We start from the raw sequence: 23,307 nt of genomic DNA, 5'->3' as shown, positions 1-23,307 counted from the left end.
TGTTTCCTAGAGGAAAGTAAAAGTACAATTAGCAGATAATTTTTCTAGGAAGCGTTAATACAGCTTGATTTTTTATTTTGCTGCTAATGATTGTACTAACCATGTGGTTTGGAAGATAAAGTTAAAATTCATTTTTGATGGAATTTCCTAAGTGAAAAGCATGGTTCTGTGATTAATTCTTAAAATAATGTAATTTATCTGTACAAATAGGTGAGGTTTTATTTTATGTGTGTTTATATGTAAACTGAAAGGCCCCAGTATACTGACATATTTCTATGTTTATATACTGTTCCTAAAATGCTTTTGAAACTCAGTCAATATTCTATAACAGTATTTGTATTACTAGTACCACTAATAACCTGATTTAGATTTGTATATTATTACTGGCCATAGCAGAAATGTACTTTTACGACAGTGTGCCTTGGTTTGAGAACAGAAGCAAATGGAGTAAACGTTTCCCTTTGTTATAACAGCTTTTGTAAAAGCTGTCAGCTTCGGGGATGATGGAGATGATGACATAAACTGTGGTTAATGTATTGAAATACATTAAATAAGTTTATAATTGCACAAGGAACACTGACTGTAAAAAATTATTGTTGCAAAAGCGTCTGAACAATGCTGAAGTAAGTGGAATAAAAATAAAAGCATCCTTCTACCTTCTACTCATTTTGGTTTCCTCAGTTCCATTCTCTTCCTCAGAGGGTTGCTGAATAATGTGGTGCATATTGTTCTAGGCTGTTTTCCATGCACTCATGTACAAGTGTACACACACACCCCCCTCTAGGATTGTGCTATGGATATTCTTTTTTTTTTTTTTAAAAGATTTTATTTATTTGACAGAGACATAGCGTGAGAGGGAACACAAGCAGGGGGAGTGGGAGAGGGAGAAGCAGGCTTCCCGCCAAGCAGGGAGCTCGATGCGGGGCTCGATCCCAGGACCCCGGGATCATGACCTGAGCCGAAGGCAGACGCCCAACGACTGAGCCCCGCAGGCGCCCCGTGCTATGGATATTCTTTAGACCGTTCTTCAGGTTGTGTTTTTCACCTAAAAATATGTTTTGAGCATCTTTTCACATATGTATACATAGTTCTTAAAAAAATGGTCATACCTGTTTTTAACTATGATATTGTTTTATGAAATATTATTTGCTCTTTCAGGTTATCCTCTGTTTTAGGAAGTCTCGTTCAGACGCAGATAAAATAGAGGAAAAGCTCAATAGGAGTCTCAGCTAGTTAAATGGCTGATTTGGGCTGACCCCTTCTGACCGAATCCAAAGAAGGAACTCATCCCATGGTTAGAGAGGATGGAAGCCCCTGATTCGGGGCAAGTGCAGGTGGGAAATCTGGCTCTGACACCCAAGCAGGTCACCTCTCTAGGTTTCAGTTTCCCCATTTGAAAATGGGAGCTGGGGTGGATTGGGCCAGATTTGATCCTGTTCCTCTTCAAATATTCCACCCTCTATTTCTGTTTTCTGAGCTAAACGCTGCATTTTTACAGGGGGTAATTCTTCTGGGATTAGTTATAATTGTGTGCTCATGACAGACCCCCAAAGTCTTAAGTAGGGACACTCAGGTCTATTTTTACCAATCATGGGCATATGCCTTTGTCCTTGAAAACACTGCTTGCAACGGCCTTTGACATCACCAAGGTATGATATGGCTAACCAACAGGGAGAGAAAGACCCAGCCTGCTCCTCTGCTGCCATCGAAGAAAGCTGCACTGGAAGACTTAGTTGTTATTACAACTTGTAATTACAGCCTTTTATTTATTTATTTTTTAAGATTTTTATTTATTTATTTGACAGAGAGAGGCACAGTGAGAGAGGGAACACAAGCAGGGGGAGTGGGAGAGGGAGAAGCAGGCTTCCTGTGGAGCAGGGAGCCCGATGCGGGGCTCAATCCCAGGACCCTGGGATCATGACCTGAGCCGAAGGCAGACGCTTGATGACTGAGCCACCCAGGAGCCCCTAATTACAGCCTTTTAAAAGAGGATTCTTGATATACCCTCTGCTATCACTGGAAACCTGTTAGTTGACTTTAGAATTTACACTGCACAGATGATGCTTATCAACAGGTGTTCTTTGGCCACATTTACTTTTAGAATGATGTGTTCAAACACCCTAAGAATAATAATAGCAGCTAACATTAATGAGCACTTACTATGTGTTAGGAACTGTTCAAAGTACTTTAAAAGTCACTCACTGCAACCCTAGAAAATAGTTTACGGATGGGGAAATGGAGACTCAGAAAGGATAAGTAATCTGTCTAGAGGCGTAGAGTTGCAACTTAGTGATGCAACCGGAATGCAAATTCCTTCTCAAAGGAAGAAATTCGGGAGTTAACTGACTAGTTACATAGTTATAAAATGATTAAAAATTTAACCTGGCGGTGGTGACCGATCTGGTCACATGCAGATGGTAAGTGCGGGTGCTTCTCCCTTCTTACGATGACACCGTAAGGATTGTTGACTTGAAAGTAGCCCCCGTTTCTCAGGCACACTCATGGTGCTCTCTATTGTAGTTGGTTCTTTAAAAAATATATAAACAAAGCAATTCCTTATATTCTTCCTGCAGCTATAGATCATTCACACTGACTTTTGCAAAGCTCCTGCTCTGGTAGACAAGCCCTCGTGTTGGGATCTGCAAAGTTGATGATTAGCTGAAACAGTCTGGACTGCAGCCACGGGACATCTTGTAGTACAATCAAGCGCCACTTCATCATGCCTGGTGACAGGAGTTTCCCTGCTAAGTTTCCATCAGGAGCAAGGAGCCAGGGCACAGCTCAGCAGCTAATTAGACAAGGCAACATACAAGCCTAGTACATGCCAACTTCAATGGGCTGGAGAGGTGGATCTGTCAAATGGATCTGTCTTGCCCTCTGTGCTTTATATCCATTACTGCACCTGGTTGAACATTAACACTTGGAAATCTGCTGATTTTCTCCAATATCCTGGCCCATGCAGAGAAGGGGCTGAAAAGGAACTGTATGTCTTGAAGGTAGTCCCATGCTTCATTATCCTGAAAAGCATCAATCTTCAATTCATTGTTAAGGAAGCATCACAAGATGTGGCAATGTGGAGAGGATGGGTGGAAATGCAGTGTATGGACTTTTTAGTGTCTCGGCAACAATTTCTTCTCTTTCCTGTGATGTTTGTTTTGAAAAAAAGTCGAAGACTTTAAAAAAATGAAAAAAGTTTCCCAGTTGAGACAAAAGCCAAGAGATTGCAAGTGTTTCCTTCTCTCTTGTTTCTGTACCTCCTAAAAGATTTAGGTTAAAAAAGAAATTTTAGATATGTGTGCGTGTATTCTTAGCAAGTTGTCAAAATATAAAGGCAGATACTCCAAAAAGATTGTAAACAAATATCGAGAATATAATGGTCATATCAACACATATTTAAAGATGCAGCAGCAGCAACAACAACAAGGCAAATATTTTATATTGGGTTGGGATATAATCCTGACCACTTAAACTATTAACCCTATACAGTATGTCGGTCTTAAAGATGTCAGTTCTTTTTTTTTTTTTTTAAAGATTTTATTTCTTTATTTGACAGAGAGAGAGAGAGAGAGAGCGAGAGAGGGAACACAAGCAGGGGGAGTGGGAGAGGGAGAAGCAGGCTTCCCGCTGAGCAGGGAGCCCGATGTGGGGCTCAATCCCAGGACCCTGAGATTATGACCTGAGCCGAAGGCAGACGCTCAACCACTGAGCCGCCCAGGCACCCCAAGATGTCAATTCTGTGTGGATGTGTTTTCATCAGAAAACTTTGTAAAGCCTCTACTCGCTGTGGCAGAAGAAGCAGAAGATTAGGAGACTTGCAGAATCATCTTGTTTGATACTGTCACTTCGCAGATGAGAAAGCCAGAGGGGACATATCCATGATAATCCCCACGTGGACAGACCCACTGCCACTGTTCTTCCCTGCTGGGGTCCACTGCTTTTTCGACAACACCATGCTGCCTGTCGGTCATTGGGAATTTGGGGGTAAGACCTCTTTTCAGAAGCGGAGATATTGGGGGTCAAATCTGCCTCAGAACCCCGAGGGCTGGCAACTGCGATGACAAGGGACTCCTCCAGCTTTCTACTCTGTCTGCCGATAGAAAATATTTCCTTGTGTATTTCCAAGAGAGTGAGGTATTGTCATCTTCTGATTGAGTAACTTCATGGAAAAAATGTATTCAGAGGTGAATCATGACGTGCTGTGTTTATTTGTATACTGCTCTTCTGTGGAGCCCAGGGGACCCTGCTAATCACAGAATGAAAAACAATGGGGTTCAAGAGGAGACCCTGATTTACTGCTAAGTGAACACTAAAAATAATAATAATAATATAATCACAATAATGTTTGTTGTTTTTGGCGCTATGGAGCTATGTGATGTGCCATCCAGGGGTGGACCCCCGAGTCTATGAGTAGTATGACTGACAAAGGATAGGCTTCTTTTTGCTCATATTCCACTTGGTGAATACATTCTCCAATCATCTAGTAGTGTTGTAGAATTGCTAATAGCTTATAACACACCACATGCTGAACAGCAGAACCGGAGACTTGGGTTCTAGATCTAGTTTCCTGATGGGCTAGCTAGGTTTCTGACCATCCCCAAACATGGAATCTCTTTGAGCCTCAGTTCCTTCAGATGTAAAATGAATGGATTAAAGTCAGCTTATGTCTAAGGGCATGCCAATGTCTAATGTTGAATGATTCTCTGATTTTAACAGTTTCAATATTACTGCTATGAAATATTCTTTGTTCTCACTTTTTAGTTGATTTGTTCAGTTGGGGTTCAACTCACTGCGGGTCCAACTGGCACCACTTCATCTCATATCCATAGAGGTGACTCCTCATAAGGACAGATTTTTTTTTTCTTTTTAATAGAAAAGTGTATTCATGGCAAGAGTTTATACATAGATAAGAACTCATCAGTTGTCATAACTGAGAAAAAAATGTCTCAGAAATGTCTCAAAGTGTGTATGAAGCATTAACTTTATAAGGGAGGCATAGAGGTAAACAAACTCTATCTTTGCTGATCCCAAAGTTTTGTGCTGAATTTAGATTTAGTCAGAAGCGAGGGCTGGGAGTGGAGGACTGGCCCTGGAGGCTGAAGGCTGAGTGGGCGAGGTGGAGAGGGATGGAAAATAAAATCTAATGGGCAAACCTGACTGATCTCAAGATTTGAAGGCAGAGCTTGCACACAAGGTTTTTGTTTTGTTTTGTTTTATTTTCTTTGCTTCTTTGCTTTTTGGCCCACACAGTGTTACTTGGAACAGTGTTTCTTAAAAAACAAACAAACAAACAAACAAACAAAAAAAACAAAAAACCCACCCAACCAACAAACAGCAACAACCACCACCAAACCAGACTGAGTGGCCAACATGGGAAAAGTCGAGATTTCTGGCTTCTCTTGAAACATCAGCCAGTTTGGCAGCCGTGGGTCCCGAATCCCAGCATGTCAGCAAATGGCTGGAGGTGCGCAGTGGCCACCACCTTTAGATGGGCTTATAATGCTTCTGTTTTCCTCAGTCCTCACCATGCCCTAGTGCCATTATTGAGGACTAGTGTCGTTGCCATTTATCATTGCCCTCAGAATGCTATTTTCATGTAGCAGAGTTCAGGTAAAATCTATTTCTTCTATTCGGGTCTCCATTAAAAGCAGGAAAATAAAAGCAGACTGAGCGGAATGTGTGCTTCTTATACCCAGCCTGCTTATGGGTTGATGTTATATGTCTTTCTCCTGCAAATAACTGAGTTTTCAAGCCCTCTCCTAATGTCAGCTCTGCTCTCGACTTAAACAGCAAAGAAAAAAAAATCCGGGTAAATTAGAGAAGAACAAAGTATAAAATATTAGCCCACATCCTCTCCCTATCCCATTATATGTTCAATCTGATTGTTATTCCTTAAGCAGTTTGAAGCAATCAGGGCGAGAATTTTGAGGGTCTTCCCTATTTTGCAGCTTCCCTATTAGGGAGAAAATGCAGGGATGACACAGGCAAGACACTGATGTGGGAGTGGAGATTCTTCTTCTGACCTCTCTTGCCTGGAAGCCAATTCACCAAGGATGCCAAGGAATGCCCTGGTGTAGAATTTGCCAGAGCAGCTACCGTCTACAAGTCAGTTTGCTCTAATTATCTGCGGTTCTGTTTAACCTGGAAATCTCTTCATAGAAATACCTGGGGTTTAAGGTTTGCCGTCTCAAATTGTGAGGGCACTGGGAAAACCTGGAAAGATTGTTGCAATAATCTTTATTAGTTACTTTTTAGGTTAGATTAATAATGGCTGGTCTGGAGTGATTTTTTTCACACCAGAAGGAACACTTGAACCATAAGTCTAATTAAATATTCAAGTCTTGAGCTATGCTTTTGTTCTTGCATGACCTTTTTAGTCTCACCTTTTATGTTCCTCAATTCTTTAATTAATGAGATTATGAAAATTTCAAAGGAACTACACAAATGTGGCACCATCAAAATGCTAGTATAGACATGAAATTGTATTATGAAATTGGGAATAAAGACAAGTCATAGTGCTTAAATTTGAAGTGCAGTTTTTTTTATCTCTTTTACTGTCAGCTGCTCACTTATTCCCTCCAGAGAAAACGAAATCCGGAGATATCAAGGGTGAAATTGTTAAATGACTGTAGAAATTGGCTTGTTTTCAGGGACCCTTGTATAGGCATGGAAACTGTGTGTGTGTGTGTGTGTGTGTGTGTGTATGCACTCGCGCTGCTGGGAACTTGATGGAGTATTTAGGTAGGAAAATATCAAGCTCAAGACTCAGATAAACATGCCGACATTTCAGTGCTCACCCAGGGCTTAGCCCTCTTTGGTTGGGAAACAACATGAGAACAGCCTTTGTTTTTCTATTCCAGTTCATTACTGGTGGGACCTTAGCCAACAAGAAAACGCTGTCAGAACAGCTTCAGAATTCAGACAAAGAATCACGTCAGTTCTTATTTTAGACGAACTGGTTCGGCCATTCCTCCTTCAGAGAAGTAGGGTGGGTTTCCCCTGGTGAGCCTAATTGAAAGGACTTGCTTCCACTTGAAAGATGTGGTAAACATCTGGCAAAGTAAGGGGAGTTTGGAACTATGTAGAAATCTTGGAAGAGACCAGGAGCCAGAGGCCTAAGTAACTAGATTCAGGGCCAGGGTCACTGGTTTCATGCCTGACTTCTCCATTCATTTGACTTTGACCTTGGATGTGACTTGGTTATGTGTTTCCCCTCTGTTGAATGGGAATGATGAGATGATGAGTCACATTTGCCACTGGGACAATTAAAAGAACAACTAAAAGCACTTTACAAGCAAGGGTTTCCACAGGAGCCCAATTATGCTCAAATAGCTGGAAAAATTTTGGTAGTATACAAATTTCAAGGCAGTAACAATAAACCATAGATTTTGCTGCATAAGAAAACATACACTTCCATAATTTCAGGACAGTTGCAAACTTTTGTTATCAGAGGACATGCCACGGTAGAATAAGGAATGCAGAAGAGTAGGTAAGACCAAAGATACTGAAAAGGATTTCATTCACTCGTTAACCCAACATGTATTTATTGAGCTGTTTCTATTATCTATGAGCTGGATTGGAAATAGGAATTAAATGCATGCAGTCCTTGCCCTTATGAAGCTCATTGTCTAGTGGAGATGCAAAAAAGAAAATGGTCATAGTAAATTCTGGTCCTAGAGGTATGGGAGAGTAACCTCTGGTGTCTCAATTTTTACATCTGAAAATTGGAGATCATACCCATCCCTAGCATTCATTCCAGAATTAAATGAGTATTTCATATAGAGTACTTAGAGCAGTGCCTGAGAACAGTATTTATGGTAGTAGAGAATGGTTATTGCAAATGTATTTTTAAAAAATTTAGATTTTTGTATAATTAATCAAACTGGAGGAATTATTATTAACTGTGGGAAGAATTCCATAGATAGAGGTGGGTTTGAAAAAAAATGAAGAAATTAGACATTTCAACAGCCTCACACACAATGATAGCCTCACACACAATGCCAGAGAGGCGTCATGGTGGGCTTTACACAAACAAACACGAAATAGAAGAAAGGGAGTAGGATTCTGGTCTTGGCTATGCTGCAACTTAACTGTGAAATCTTGGAAAACTCAACTTTATGAGCTTCAGTTTCTTCATCTATAAACTGGATTGGTAGTTTTATTTGAGGCCTAGTCCATTTCTAAATTTGATGACTCTCTATAATAAATCTTACTGAAGAGTAGTAGTCAACAAAATGCAGTGCTAGTGCTTATTTCTTTTAGGTGAGGACTAAGACATGAGCCAATGCTAATAAGTGTCATTTGTAGGTATAGAAGAATTAGTACAAATGAGGAAAAATAATAGCATTAATCCTTGATGGGAGGATTAAGGATATGTAAATATTTATATTTACATTGTATACTATTAAATACATACATACGTATTTAGTGTGTATGTGCTGACACCCACATATATATCACTGTTACAGATTACCATGGATAATGTTGCTTAAATTGGTAAGCAAATCAGACCACTGCTTAAGAATATGCTTGAGCAAAGTGGCAAGTAGGCATAGAAATCTTAAGTAGCTGAAAACCAACCTTTAAAAAAAAAGGCAAGACCCTATGCTGTCCTTAGGTAAGAAAAACCAGGGGCTCTCAAAATGCTGTTTCTGAACCGGGAGCATCAGCGTCACCTGGGAACTTGTTAGAAATGCAAATTATCAGGCCACACCTCAGACCTATTAAATAACCTCTGAGTGTGGAACCTAGCCAACTGTTTAACAAACGCTCCAAGGATTCTGATGGATGTTCAGGTCTGAGACTCACTGAATAGACTCTTGTCCAGATAAGTGCTAAAACCTGAGTAAGAAGTAGAAAGAGAAAATTAAGTTAGTGATTAATTAATTCATTAAGCATCTACTAGGTATAAAACACTCTGCTTGCTTCTATAAGGAGATACTAAGATTTACTCTGGAATAAAATGAAACAATGTCATGATTGAGAGGGACATGGGAGCCTAGTGAAGAAAAGAGGATCAAAAGTTAAAATCTGAAGAGATTGCCTCTCCTCTTCCTCCAGCCAGTCATGGAATCCTGGGTATACCATCTCCAATCTCTGGATTACAGTTTCTTCTGGTGAACCAGAATCAGTGTTTCTTACCCAGGAATGAGGAGATGGTGGGCATAGCAGAATCATCCTGAAGATTTCACTCAAGACAAGAAAGCTCACCCCCACCTTATCTTTCAGAAAGTATTGTATCCTTCCCATAGGCTGGGGTAGGGAAAACAAAAAGAAAATGAGACAACTAGGTTAGATGCCCTTGAAGTGACTGTGATCAGGATCCGGTGTGACCTCAGGAAAGCAAACTGGGTGGAGAGTTGTGGGTGAGGAGTTTTAAAGGACAGATGGAGTAGTCTGGGGAACGAGGCCATTTATAGATTATAGAATAAGCCCTACAAGTTCTCAAGAATGGAGAAGCAGCCTCTCATGGCCCAGGTGCTTTGGCTTGGTGGTAACATGAATGAGAGCTGAGTACACAGAGTACTTTTCTTCCAAGGATTTGATCTTTATTGTTTCTTTCATTCTCTTGGCCTCTCCGTGAGATAGGCGTGGGTGGGTGCTATTTCCCCATCTCCTCATAAACAGGAACACTAGGAAAACCCGCGCCTTTGATTGGAGCAAGCTCCATCAGTCAACAAATATTTATGAAGTATCTGACATTATTTCCTGGCATCCCTCTTTTTAAAGGAATGTGTAGGGATGTCCCTTCATTTGGGGAATATGGAAGGAAACTCAATGAATTAAGGGGAAATTAAGGTTCTGTTGCTTATCTAAAATCACTGTGTGAGATAGTAGGGACATGGACTTTTGCTACTAAGCACAGTTTATCACCATGACTCATTCCTGCCCTTCAAGGCAGCTCTCTGCAGCTTGTTAATGACCCACTGTGAGGTCAGAGTGGGGTAAGGTGAGACCTCCATTAACCAGGAAAGGTGGTTAAATCAAGTTTTCTTATTAACCGAAGTTTCAATTTAAAAAAAATCCAGGAATAATATAATAATGCAAACAGTTTTAGAACAGGCGGTAGGAGACCTTTGTGTAAGCCTTGTTTCTGCCGTCCAGCGGTACCCTGATGGGTGACATATCGCTTAGACTCCTTTGGCCTCAACTTTTCTCATCCGTAAAATGAGGGGGTAGTTCCAATTGATCTTTATGGCTCCTTTGAGCACTCTTTTGAGGTTTTATACTTTCTTTCTGATGGGCAGGAGCATCATTGTCCCAACATTAATTTGTATTCAAGCCAGCAGCAATAAATTGAGAAAGTGAGAGAAAATGGGCCCCGGTGTGCTCTGGAAATAAGCAAAAAACTCTGTGTTACTTTTTGAAAAAAAGAATTTGGTATCGGCTTGTTTTAATATATTTTCAGTGTTTAATATATTTTAGGATATTTGGTGTAGGTTCATTTTGATTTACTTGCAGAGAGATGTAGATTTCATATACCTGCAAACCTAGTTATCTCTGAGTGGTAAGACAGCAGGTGATTTTAATTTTGCTCTTGTTTGTCACAACTATGTAATGAACCTACATTACTTACGTAAGAAGAAAAATAGTTAATAAAAAATGAGCATTGTGGAAATAGAACCAAAGAGGTTAAAAGCTGAAAAAGTTCATAGGACTAGTCCAAGCCACTCATTTTTGGATTGGAAAACTGAGGACCAGAGAGATACGTGACTTGCTCAAACTCTGAACCTGTTAGAAGCAGTCTTGGGACAACTGATCAAGCTTCTACTTCCTATGGCATACTTCATTGTATTTTTCCATTTGCTTCTTAAAAAAAATAATTGGACATTCTTGCTATTCAGATTCTGTTTAATCATGATTTGGTAAGCCCCGTGGAGGTGATCCGTTAGAATGCAGGCTTTACCAACAGACTGTGGCCGAAATTCATGGGTTGTGCGCTATGCCGAGAGTGGTCCTTATCTCGGTGTTGTGTGTCTCTGCTCTACTGTGCACGTTGCGGGAGTGTTTCGCAGAAAATGCCCTCATGACCATCAAAGAGATCATTAGAAACATGTTCAGGAGACTAAAGAGGCAGAGGAACAAGGCAGAAATGAGCCACGGAGGACAAAAGCCAAGGAGAAGAAGAGAGCAATGATGTCAGCATGCGGGATGCTGATGCTCATTCACAGTTAGCAGAGCCTGTGTGCAGACACTCACCGCTCTCTTGATATGGGCCTCATTAATTGTCCCCCCCTTCATTCCAGTGATTTCAGAAAAAAAAGAAGGGGGACTTATTTTTGTCGGTTTGGAATTAACTGATTTGTAGAAACGATCTAACTGCATTATTACCCCAAATGAGAAGTTCTTCGGGGTAATGAATGACAAGAAATGTTCTACAGAATGAAGAATGTTTGCAAGTGGGTATGAAGGGGGCTATCTTTATATGGAAACCAAGTTAGGTGAATACTTTTGATTTAAACTGTGAGCAAGTTTCCTCAAAAACAAGTCTATTTTTTCCCTAATCTTCATATATAATTTCTACTAATAAATATTTCTTATGCTTTACATCTGTGTGGAAGAATTGCCTCCTACACAAGCCCCACCTTCCAGCCACGTCCAAACCTCTCACCACCAATGTTATCATTATACTCAGGATTCCAGCTGCCTTTGGTTATGAGGATTTCATGCAAATCTGAACCAAAGAGAGCAAAACTTAAAAAGCTGCCATTTTTTCCTTCCCATTTCCCCAAGTTAAATAACAGTTTATTCTGCAAGCTATCAAATCACTCCCACAAAATTGGCAATCCAATACAATTGACACATTCATGCTAATCCACCCAGAAGTAAATACACTGTGGTAAAATTGTGACATTTGCAAGGACCATGGCTCCCCAATTGCTGAAGAATTAACTAGGGATATAATGAGGGAGGGCCAAGTGTGATTCAGCGTGGAGAGAAGAAGCCTTGCCATTCTATGTCTAATCCTCAAGCGGAAACTTTCTATACATTCGAGAACTTGAAAGAGAAGTGTGGATAACTTCGACATTCACTTTAAATAAAAATGTTGCATCACGTTTTCTTGGTTTCAACCTAAGGACTGCCACTGTCTCTAAGAGATACTGGCTTTGGATTCTTTTTTTTTTTTTTTTTGGATTTAGCCACTACTAGAATATACTCAAACCCTTGCAGGAGTGTTTGTCATGAAAGCATCGTCCCTGGGGTCCAACATTTGTTGGATGTCCATCGAAAGAAAAGGGAATTCGTTGGCTTAGCTTTTGTTGGATCTTGGAATGGGAGTAGGCAACCTGGGATTTGAGCCCCAGATTTACCCCGTGACTAATAAGGGCACTAGGAAGAACCACTTATTCAACACTGTACAAATTACTGGAGTTTTTATATGCATTTTTGCCTCACATTGACCTTGTGAGGCAACAGAGGCACTGGTTAGTCATGCCTGTTTTGTAGGTGAGGAAGCCGAGGATCAGAAAGGTGGTTAGTTAATGGGTTTGTTATCTCCCAGCAGCTCCTTCCCTCACTTAGCAGATGAGCCCAAGCGGGAGTCCAGAGAAGGCAGCTGCCTCACCTGCATCACACAGCAAGTCTGATGCTGGACAGGGCCTAATTTGTCTGGAATTTCCAGCCCATTGCTTAGGTCACTGGACCATGTTGTCTACGAGCGTCCAGCCTGGTTTGGGAGGTGGGCCACCTCACATTTTATCCCCTAGGCCAGGAAACTGTTCCTGAGCTCCAACTGGGGCAGAGTGAGCACAACAGGCATAGACAGGTAGTTGGGAGAGGAAATAAAATGCTAATGATGTTCTTTGCATTTATAAGAGCATCTCCCATCCCTATAAATGGACAGCTTGGACAGACGACTCTGGAGTCATAATAAATAAAGACTTGCCACCACTTTAATCTCTGATCCCAGGCCACCCACAGCTTTCAGGAAAATGCCTGACTGAGCAGACAGCTTCACAGACTCTAGCCCATGTCCGATCAGGAGGGGAAGAACATTCCGGAGGCGTGGGCCCTCCGGGAGAAGGCTAGTCTACTCCTAGACAGCTCCTAGATGGCACACAGGCAGCTTTGCCTAGAGAGCATCAGACAGCCCAATGCCAGGGTGGCGAGTCAAGGGAAACATTTTTTTTTCACTGGACACTTGAGTATAATGAAGTAAATTTTATTGAGCACATACTATGTGCGGGACTAAATTCAAATATCTAAGGAGGGCTAATAATCAGTGGGGCAAAACTTGACATGCTGAACTGTCTGGCTTCTCCCAAGATTTGAGCTTCATCAAAAAAATTAAATCACAGTGGGAAAAGAAATTTAGTTTTTGAAGGTAGGGAGAGAAGAGAGTGAAAGAACTATAGTAAATTGTTATTGTTGTTACTCTTGTTAAAAGCACCATTTATAAATTGGAACTTACTTGGTTTAGGAACAAAAGGTGCATTTTGTGCGATTTAATTTGTTTAGAAAATGATCATTTTTTGTGTGCTCTCGGATATGAAATCCAAAAGTGAAAATTTCAGAGAGAGATGGGACAAAGAGCTTCTCCCAGAACAGTCTTCAGAAATAGGTATCTTTTTTGGATTTTTTTCTTTTTTTGCTCTTTTACTCTAAGAACTTAAATTATAAATGTATGTTCTTTTTTACAGTTACTAAATAAATATAATGAAGATTGTCGTGAGTAAAAAGTATGGTTGTTAGCAAAAACAGACAAAAAAACCCCAACAAAACCACGCATACACACACAAAACAAAGAAATTGAAAATCCCACTCATCCATCACATTAAAGCTATCCTGTGTTATTCTCTTATTTTCCTGCATTTCATATGCATTTGAGTTGTCCTCTACATAAGTATTGATTATCTAATGACTTAGTAATCTCTATGGTGTTTTCCCCCAATAAATTAGTTCTTATTTGACCTTAAGTCCCTATTGCCTTTAGTTGCCTTCAGGGGGACCTCTGTGTCCTCTGTTGACTTTAAACCTCCCATCTCCCCAGCAGGGAGGAGCTCAGCAGGGGGAGCCTTATGCTTCTCCAATTTCCACTTGTCAGATACAGGCCCAAAGTTTCCCTCAGTTCCCCTCTGGAGCTGTGGGAGGGCACAGGAGGAGGAGCCAAGAGGATTTGGAAATCCACACTAGGATCAGAGTTTAAACGTCTGGTTTCTGCTGCTCATTAATGAATGATGTATGATATTTGGTAGACATGGAAAATAGGGGATTTTTTTAAAAAATGGAAGAAAAGATAATACAAAAGATAAAGAGAACCAAAGCTGTTATATTTTACTGAGTTAAAGACTTTGACTCATGCATGTATGTATTTTACTCCTCTTCGTGTCTGCTCCCTTTTCAATGAATATTGAGTAAACATTTACTAGTATGTGCCAGGCCCAAGGATTTGGAAATGAATGACACAATCTTTGCAGTGTCAGGGCCAGCCGTTTCTCACGCATTGTTTCGTCTTTTTTTTTTTTTTTCAACAATGCTCTGGGTACATCTCTTTACCCCCATTTCACAGATGAAGGAACAGTCTTGCAAAGTGTAAGCAACTTGCCCAAGGTCACACAGTGAGTGAATGGATAACTTGGAATGGCTTGATGACCCCAAAGTCCCTGCTCTGTCACCCTGGCCTTGGCTGGTACAGCCTCCCAAACATCTGATGCAAGACTGTAAGATTTTAGAAGAGCTCCAGAGAAGGGCGGTGGAGTGCAACAAGGATGAGAACATCCGAATAGGAATGGAGGGGGAGAACGGGCCTGTTATAGAGGCAGACAAAGGCCGAGGTAAACATGGTGAGTGGTATGTGTGTGTGTGTGTGTGTGTGCATGTATGTGTGTGTGTGGTGGGAGCAGCGGGGGGCTGGGGTGGGGAGGGAGGAGGGTGGAGTTGAGGGAGGTGGGGATGGTGGGGGAGCCTGGCTAAGCAGGCAGTGCAGGCCAGCTTGGATGGGGGCTTGAAACCAGACCATAGAGTTTGAATCTGAAGCTAAGTTCTGAATCTGGGTTTTAAACTCTCTAGCTATTGGAGGATGGCAGAGATTGGATTTTGGTGGGAAAAATCAGTCCCCAGTGCAGCCATACCACAAGTAGAAAGAAATGAGATTGTTCCCTGACTATTTCAAGGTCCATCTATAGTCACTCATTCTTAGATTCTTCTACAGTTTCAAGGTGATTGTTTCACTCAGGTCTTAATGTGACTTATGCATGCCTAAGAAATCCCCTTGGGAAGGATCTCAAAGGTCTCACATATAGGACCTCCTGTTGGTTGAGTCTAGAAAAAGGAACCAGACAAGAAAGTCACTTGTTTGCTGAGGACATACAATGTGCAAAACATTGTTCTAGGCATGGTAGGGAACAAGACATAATGCGGGAAAAATGTACCTAGCAAAACTGGGAAATCTTGAGACATGATGTCATAGTTATGCTGTGAAATACTTTCTGTTGATATGAATTAATATGGTTGGTGTCCATGAGACAAGGCAGAATTGCAAGTATCAGAATCCCCTGGATAGAAGGGGCACTGCAGTGGGCACACCTGTGTAAGTTGGGGCCTATGCATGAAACTTTTTGGTGAATTTGAAGTTCTGTTTTACAGAAAAGAAGTGGTAAAGGTGAAGAGGATCATGAGGAAGACCACAGGATTGATGTTGTCTGGGAAATGATGGGTCTGACCACTTACTGCCTTTTTCATTTGAACGTGAAAGGCCTGGAACTTGATGGTACCCGAAAAACATTAAGCCAGTTGCAAACCAATATCTCATTTACCACAAATCTTTTCTTCATGTTAATAAACTTTGGCTAGCAGGATTCCTTGGGGCAGGGAGTATATATCCGGAAAAGAAATATTGAAAAATTAGAGAAACATTCTTACTGCTAATGACTTGGTCAACTGAGAGTGGGTAATAGGCCTCATTTCTGTTTGTTATTAGGCATAACATGTTTTATTCCTTAGTGTAGAAAATATGAGCTTTTGATATCACTGCTGTAGTATAATTTACTCTCTGAGCCCTGTCTGAACTTAGTGATTCATCACTTTTCAAATTAGTAGGGACACGGGTAGGGTAATCTGAGGCTGTAATCAGTAAAACCTTCCGAATGCCTTCCGCAATAATGGATTGGGCTGTCATTTGTTGTATCTCTTATTTCTGTTGTTGTGTGAGCTTAGGATGTCAATTTCAGCTCATTAGTTTAATTTTTAAGATGTTTCTCCTTGCTTCTGACAGCAATAGGAAGCATGTCCACTGGATGCATGCTGTCTTATTTGTTGAATTTGGCAGCAGTACCCCCCGCCCGCCAAGTAAAAGACAAGATACTCAAGTGTCAAGCGCTTACGGGGTCATCCATCTTCTTCGGCCTTCCACCCACTGGGCTGGACCACATGCACCCACTGTCGGAGCCCCTTCTCTGCTCTCTTTTTGTCATTATGCTGTTGTCAATTCCACCGTTTATTCAGTGATTAATCATCATTTGGAAGGTTCTGCTGGGAGCTAACAGAAAGGGGAGTATTCCTGCAGGTGGTTTCTCTCTGATTAGTCCAACGTGATAAAGACTTGCTGCTGGGGCTTTGTCATGAGGAGGGGAAGAGGGTGCCTTTTTTTTTCTTTTGCGGAAATGCATTGGAATTTTATAAACCTGGGAAATAAACTTTAATTGTACAAACATTAGAATACATCTTTTTAAAAGTGTTCTATAAGAGACACTGTTTTCAGTTAAATCACATTTAGGATCACAACTCTCTTATACTCTTATTCTGATTTTTTTTTTTTTAACCTTAGGGCATCAAGGTGCACGTTTATCAACTTAAGTGCCTAAAAATAACTCCAAGGGAGATGAGATATCTGGTGGCTTACCAGTAATCATTTCTCACTGAAGTAATGCATTTAATATTTTTACCTTTGCAGCCAAAAAGATGGATAATGTTGGTATTTAACTTGGTGCATTATGGCTATTTTATATTACTTATTTAGGAATAGAATTTCCGACGATGAAGGTTTCAGTTTTATGGTTTAATGATGACTACCACTTCCATTAAAAAAATAAAAAGCATGTAGAAGGATGCACGCTGGAAGGCTTTCCAAAGAGGCTCAGGCTCTGTCAGAGTGGGGGTGCCTGGTTTGTGGTGGCAAGGTGCGGCCAGGGCGGGAAGTTAGAGCGTCTCTGGGTGGCGAAGGGAAGTAGGAGAACAGGGAGGGTGGGGAGGAGCAGGGGAATGCAGTTCAGCCCACTTCCAGCCGGACCAGTCTCTCCACCAATTCTTACACATGTGATTTCTGAGTGAGTAGGCAGGGTTTCCAGAATGAGGAAAGTAGGACCTTCTGTGGACAGGAAGAAAGAGTATGAGTGTGCATGAACTTTTTTTCACTTCTCATGAATGTCAGAGGAAGGATGAGTGGACTCAGAGAGATTTACTTATTTCGGTCTTACTCCCATGGGCAAATTCAGAGATTCCCGGATATTGCTCTGTGGATTTATTCATTATTTTCATCTGCTCCTAATGTGGAGTTTCTCTCAACTGGACATGTGTGGATGAAAGAGACTAAAGATGTCAAGATGTCAGAACCGAATATTCGTGTCTGGTATTTACTTTGACTAGCAAATTGTCTCCTCCTCCCCAGGCTCCCTCTTCTCTGCTGGTGATTCAGGTTTTTCCTTGGATCTTTGCCCTCTTTGGTCTGAGGCTGAGCATGGTATTTGGAGCCCAGGAGTGGTCCCTGAAGGCTGGCTGTGTGGGTGGAGGAAGCCCTGGTCGCTTGAAGCATGCTGCTGGTGGGCATGGCTGGCGCGTGCGTGAGAAGGGGGGAAGGGGTCCCTCCCCCAGGACAGCTGCCTCTCGGGCAGGGAGCTTGGACCAGTCCTGGGGTGATTTGCAATTCACCAGTTACTCTTTCAACAGGCCAGTTCCCTGGGGACTGGGAGCAGCTGCTGCCTGACAGGGAGATGGGCAAGAGTGACAGCTGAGCTTCCAGCCTGGGAGGTGGCTGGGAGTCCTGTGGTGGAGGAAGGGCTCTTGCAGAAGACGGCCCAAGAGTAAGGGATCCACATGGATGTGCGAGGGCCAGAGATGGATGTAGGGAGCAGCCCAAAGTCCTCTCCTGGGCAGAATCAGCAAAGTGCAGAACACGAGTCTCAGTGTCCCCTCCCGACCTTCCAGCTGTCTGCCTGCCACCCCCAAATCTAAGCCTGCTCTTGGAGCCTTTTTCTACCTTCAAGTGTAAGAGGCTGATGACAGCTGGAGTGTAATCTCTTCCAGGTGGAGATTGCTTTTGAATGGACATCATGATCTAGAGCGGTGTCTCCCAAGGTGTGGTCCCTGGGCCAGGAGAGTTAGCATTACTTGGAAATTTGTTAGAAAGGCAAATTTCTAAAATAAATAAATAAATAAATAAAAAAGAAAAGAATAGAAGAAAAAAGAAAAAGAAAATTAAAAAAAGAAAAAGAAAAGTGAAAAGAAAAAAGAAAAAGAAAATGAAAGGAAAAAAAAGGAAAAGAAAAAGAGGCAAATTCCTGGACCCTACCACACACCTACTGAGGCAGAAACTCTGGGAGTCGGGACTCAGCAATCCAGTTTAACAAGCTCTCCAGGTGATTCTGATGGATGCTAAGGTTTGAGAATCACTGACCTACAGTGATTGTGCTCTCACCCAGTGGTATTCGGGGCATTTACCAGTGAATTGAGGCAAAAGAACACTAAGGACAACAGGGCCTCATGAGCCTCTCTTCTCTCTCCTCTCAGGACACAACCTATGCTACTCATAACTAAAGCCCTCCTACCCATGGGTCCTAAGCTGCTGAATTCAACAAAGTAAAAATAGCCTTTGGAATTTAATTAGCCTGAGTATTTCCACTGTGGACAGATACACTGTTGAAACGTTTGAGCAGATGTGGCTTCCCCTTCTTGTTCCTAGTGCTCAAGTTAGGCTCTCGAATTCTCCTGGAACAGAGCCATTGCCCTTTAGTGAGTGGTTGTCCAAGGCCTGGCTGAGGGAGAAAGGGCATCTACAAGCAAATGGTGCTAATAAAGAATGTTAAGGTATAGGAGATTCCCCAGTGTCTCCAAAGCAGCCCCCTGCTTTAGGAATGGCACCAAAGAACATTTGATGGCAGAGAATGGGACCTTCAGAAAGTTAGGATTGTGTCCAAAGTGTGGTCAGTATAGAGCAGTAGGTCCTTGGTAGATTCTTACTGAATTGAAAACCTCCTTAACTTCATCTCAAGAGCCTGTTTGTAACTCTTCATTCATACGTGTATCTCAACCTCCTTGAACCTAATTTTAATTTTGGTTTATATAGGATCTTGCAGTAACAAGTCCCAGATGAGGTAATGAATTTACTACCCACAGTGTAAAGGAATGTGTCCCTTTATTTATCCTAAAACGACCTCTTCCAAGTTTCAAGGGTGCTTATCTGAAATCTTAACTCTTAGATTTGGGTGTTGATCGCTTCCGACTTGGTCTGAGATGTTCTCTTTGTGATTGAGCAAAGATGAGTCAGTAGCACGGATCAGCACTGCCACACCACGCCAGGCTAGAAACTCTTCAAGGAGAGGAATGCCACCTGACTCCATCCCAGGGCCTGGCTTACCTCTGCTAGAGTTGGTGGTCATCTCCATCATGTGCTTTAGGAACTCACAAAGACCCCACCACATTCCTCCTGAATCAGTGCTTAAAATTCTACCTGGAAACCCACTGCTTTGGGTAAAACATTTCCTTTTCAAGTATTTTCTATTACTGGATCTGACTTTCATGAAGGCAGGGAGCATGGCTCCAACATTTTTTATTAGCCATTCCGCCTGTCATAGAGCCTGAAATAATAGGCTTGCCATAACTCTTTACTTTTGTATGGACACATATTCTTAGAGAGGGAAAACAAGGTATTCATTTACTCCTTAGTACGGATGGGAGGTGAGGGTGGAGACAAATGATTGAGGCACGTTCCTTGCCTTCATGAAAGCTAAGTCTGGTAGGAGAATGTACTTGTAAAGGAATTGCTTTGCCCAGAGAAATGAGTTTCCAATGGTAAAAGTTTAGGCATTTTTGATCTGGCCAACTGGGCCAGCCCGCCATCTTCCTGCCTCACTCCTCCGCATGGTATCTAGAAGGGATCTCAACTTAGATAAAAAGTTTTGTCCATTCTCTGAAAACCAGGAAGATCAGGGCAGCATGCGTGTTCTGGTTGGGGTGGGGGGGAGAGAAAAAGATATGCTGACATAACAGCTCACATTTACTCAGCATTTACTATGTGCCAGGAATTCTTCAGTGCACTTAATAGTTATCAACTCACCGGATTCTCACAATAACCTAGGAAGTAGGCACTCTTTTTTTTTTTTTTAAAGATTCCATTTATTTATTTGACAGAGAGAGACATGGTGAGAGAGGGAACACAAGCAGGGGGAGTGGGAGAGGGAGAAGCAGGCTTCCCGTGGAGCAGGGAGCCTGATGTGGGGCTCAATCCCAGGATCCTGGGATCATGACCTGAGTCGAAGGCAGACACTTAAGGACTGAGCCACCCAGGCGCCCTGGAAGTAGGCACTCTTAGTACCCCTATTTCAGGGAGGGGGAAATCGAGGCTCAGAGAAGTTAAGTAATTTGCTAAAGGAGACCCAAGAGCAGGAATTCAAATCTAGGCAGTTTGATTTCGAAGACTGGCTTGGAAAGAGTAAGCTGGGCTGCCTCCCTGCAGAGGAAAAGGGACACAGAAAGGCAACATCAGGGCGGAGGACCAACAACTTCTACTCCACCATTTTGCCGAGGATGAGCCCACTATGGCAGGTGGCAGCATTCCAGGGAACAAAGATGGGATAGTGCCAGGATCCTGGGAGCAAGTGCATGAAGCAGATGCAGGACCTCTCACAGACACAATCCTGCTTTGCCAGGTAGGGGAGGGAAAGGGTTATTTAGAGGCAGATCAGAAGGCCCCTAATAATTTGATCAGTTCTCTGTGGAAAGCACTTAGTTGCTATGATAATGAGTACTCTATAAATATTAATAGAATAAGGCCAAACAGAATATTACCCCATTAACGCAGAGGCTCACGGAATTAGCCTTGAACATCATGGTCTAATGATGGACCACTCAGTCATTTGGTTTTAAATCCCACTGAACACATGCACTAGCTCCGGGCCTCATAGTGATTAGTAACAAAGGTCTGGAGTAAATGCTGTCATCTTGCTTTGGAAGGGCAGCGCACCTCTCCTCGAGTGCTGTGTACATCCTAGATGTGCACCGTTTCGATGTGTTTAGTGGTATTTAGTAGAAACAACTGTGATTCTGATTACTTGATATTGTATTTGGTCACAACTCATGGGATTTTAGCACTGAAGGACTACAGATAGATTCATCCAGTTTCGAGCAGAAAAGGGTCTTAGGGATCGGTTAGACTAGGAGTCTTGAACTCAAATGCTCCAGGGTTGAGGCAGGTAAGGTAAATGAGAGAGCAGGCTGTGCATAAGACAGGCGCTGCAACGTGCCTACCACTTGAACTCTTGTTTTAGATGCAAGGTGTTTGTTTACTCATTTTCCCTCTGTCTCGGGATTGAAGGTGATACAAAGGAATGCAATTAAAAAAATAAAGAATAGGATGAGGGGGAAATAATGATAAGTAAAATAAAACTAAGGATAAAGTTAATGAACCTAATGATTTAAAATTCTGTACAGTTCTGCACAAATCTCTGAGCTTCCTAACAGCCAGTGTAAAGAAAGGAACAGAACCAAATATTTAGAAGCCCACATTACTTTCGGTTCCGAAGCCTGAAAGCTCCCTTCTTTAAACTCTGTCCTTCTTTCCTTCTCTCTTGGTTCTCCTCCCATTTCCCTAACAATTCCTCCTGAGAAGCTTTTGTAAATAACTTTCCCTCACTGATCCCTTTGGCTTCATCCTTGCTTACCCACTGCTGAGGTTTCAACCACCAGTCGGCAAATGTTGAGGTTTCACCCACCAGTTCAGAGCTCTCTTCTACATTCTAGATCTATACATCCCAGTGGAGTTCCCTAGGACAGATAGTCTTCATGTCGTCATATCCCCAACTGAATTTATCTCCTTCCTCGGCTCTACTCTTCACTCTTGGGTGGGCCCCTCCTCCTGGTCTAGTAAATTCCACTGCCAGCTCTAGCCATCAGGTTGCCCTGAGCAGACATCTGGGATTCATGTTTGAGTCTTTCCTGCTCTCATTCTGTATGCAGTTGAAGAGGACTACTAGTCTTGCATCTTCCATATCACTCAAATCTCCAGAGCCTTCATGTAAAGCCTACCTCCCATGCCTCAGTCACATGGAAATGACCAGTCATACAGAATATGACTCTAAATGAGCTACACACTGTCTCCTTCACAAGGACTAGTCCTCTGCCAGGAACTTTTCTCCTACGGTGTCTTCTACTACATGTTTATTTTTAGTCACCCTGAACCTTTCTCGGCTTTCAGGAAGCCTTTCCTGAACCTCCTTCCCCAGGTTTAGTTTGGGAACCTTTCCTCCATGCTCCAAGAGCAGACATTGGCAGCCAAGGACCCCTGCATTATTCCAAGAAACTTTGGTTAAGGAACCCAGTGGCTTATGAAACTCCAGGTATAAATGAATTCAAGGACCAGGGGCTTAATAAGCAGTTAAGAGTTGATTTCTCTTCCATTTGTCTGCTTTGATCTTCTCTCTGTTGAATTCCTTTCCAGGCATGCTCTCCCATGTGGTGGCTCCTAGCAGCTTCATACCTATCTTAAAAAAAAAAAAAAAAATCCACAAATCTGCTCTTTGCTTTTTAACTCCCCATTTTTCTTCCAAAAAAGATGAAAATCCTTAACGTGGTATACAACGCACTACATAATATCCTCTTCCTACTTCTGCAACCTCATTTGTTTTGTTGAGAAGTCAGTTGTCAAACTCTTTTTGTTCCTTTGAAGCAAAGTACCTTTCTTTCTGGCTGCTTTTGAGGATTTTCTCTTTGTCTTTGTTTTTAGCAGTTTTAGTACGATATACTGAAAGGTTTTGGTTGTTTGTTTTGGTATGTAACCTGTTCACTGCGCTTCTTGAGTCTGTGCTTTTATGTCTTGTGTCAATTCTGAATATTCTTTGGCTTATTTCTTCACATGTTTCTTCTGCCTTATTCTCTCTCCTCATCTTCTAGGAATCAATGACACATAAATTAGAATTCTTCACTCTGTCCCATGTGTCTCATGAACTTTTATGTATATTCTAGGCTTTTCTTTTCTGTCCTTCATTCCAGATATTTTCTCCTGACCTGTCTTATTCACTTCTCTTCATCTTTGTCAAATTTCCTGTTTAAAACATCTGATGAGTTTTTAATTTCAGTTACTGTATTTTCAGTCCTAGAATG

The 23,307-nt window shown here is 41.9% G+C and overlaps 1 long non-coding RNA gene across 1 annotated transcript; it reads left to right on the top strand.

The window, feature by feature from the left end:
* Positions 1–14,509: 14,509 nt before the first annotated feature.
* On the top strand, positions 14,510–16,719 carry LOC135364650 (uncharacterized). Its single transcript, XR_010412095.1, has 3 exons — positions 14,510–14,780; positions 15,583–15,706; positions 16,211–16,719. It is a non-coding gene; the product is annotated as an uncharacterized LOC135364650 (long non-coding RNA).
* Positions 16,720–23,307: the final 6,588 nt, after the last annotated feature.

This window comes from Mirounga angustirostris, unplaced genomic scaffold (genome assembly GCF_029215605.1).
Source record: "Mirounga angustirostris isolate CCGP_5_RB_7025 unplaced genomic scaffold, mMirAng1.0.hap1 SCAF_6, whole genome shotgun sequence".
NCBI classification, from domain to species: domain Eukaryota; kingdom Metazoa; phylum Chordata; class Mammalia; order Carnivora; family Phocidae; genus Mirounga; species Mirounga angustirostris.
The sequence above is the reverse complement of the archived record's forward strand: the minus strand, read 5'-3'. Positions and strand labels throughout refer to the sequence as shown.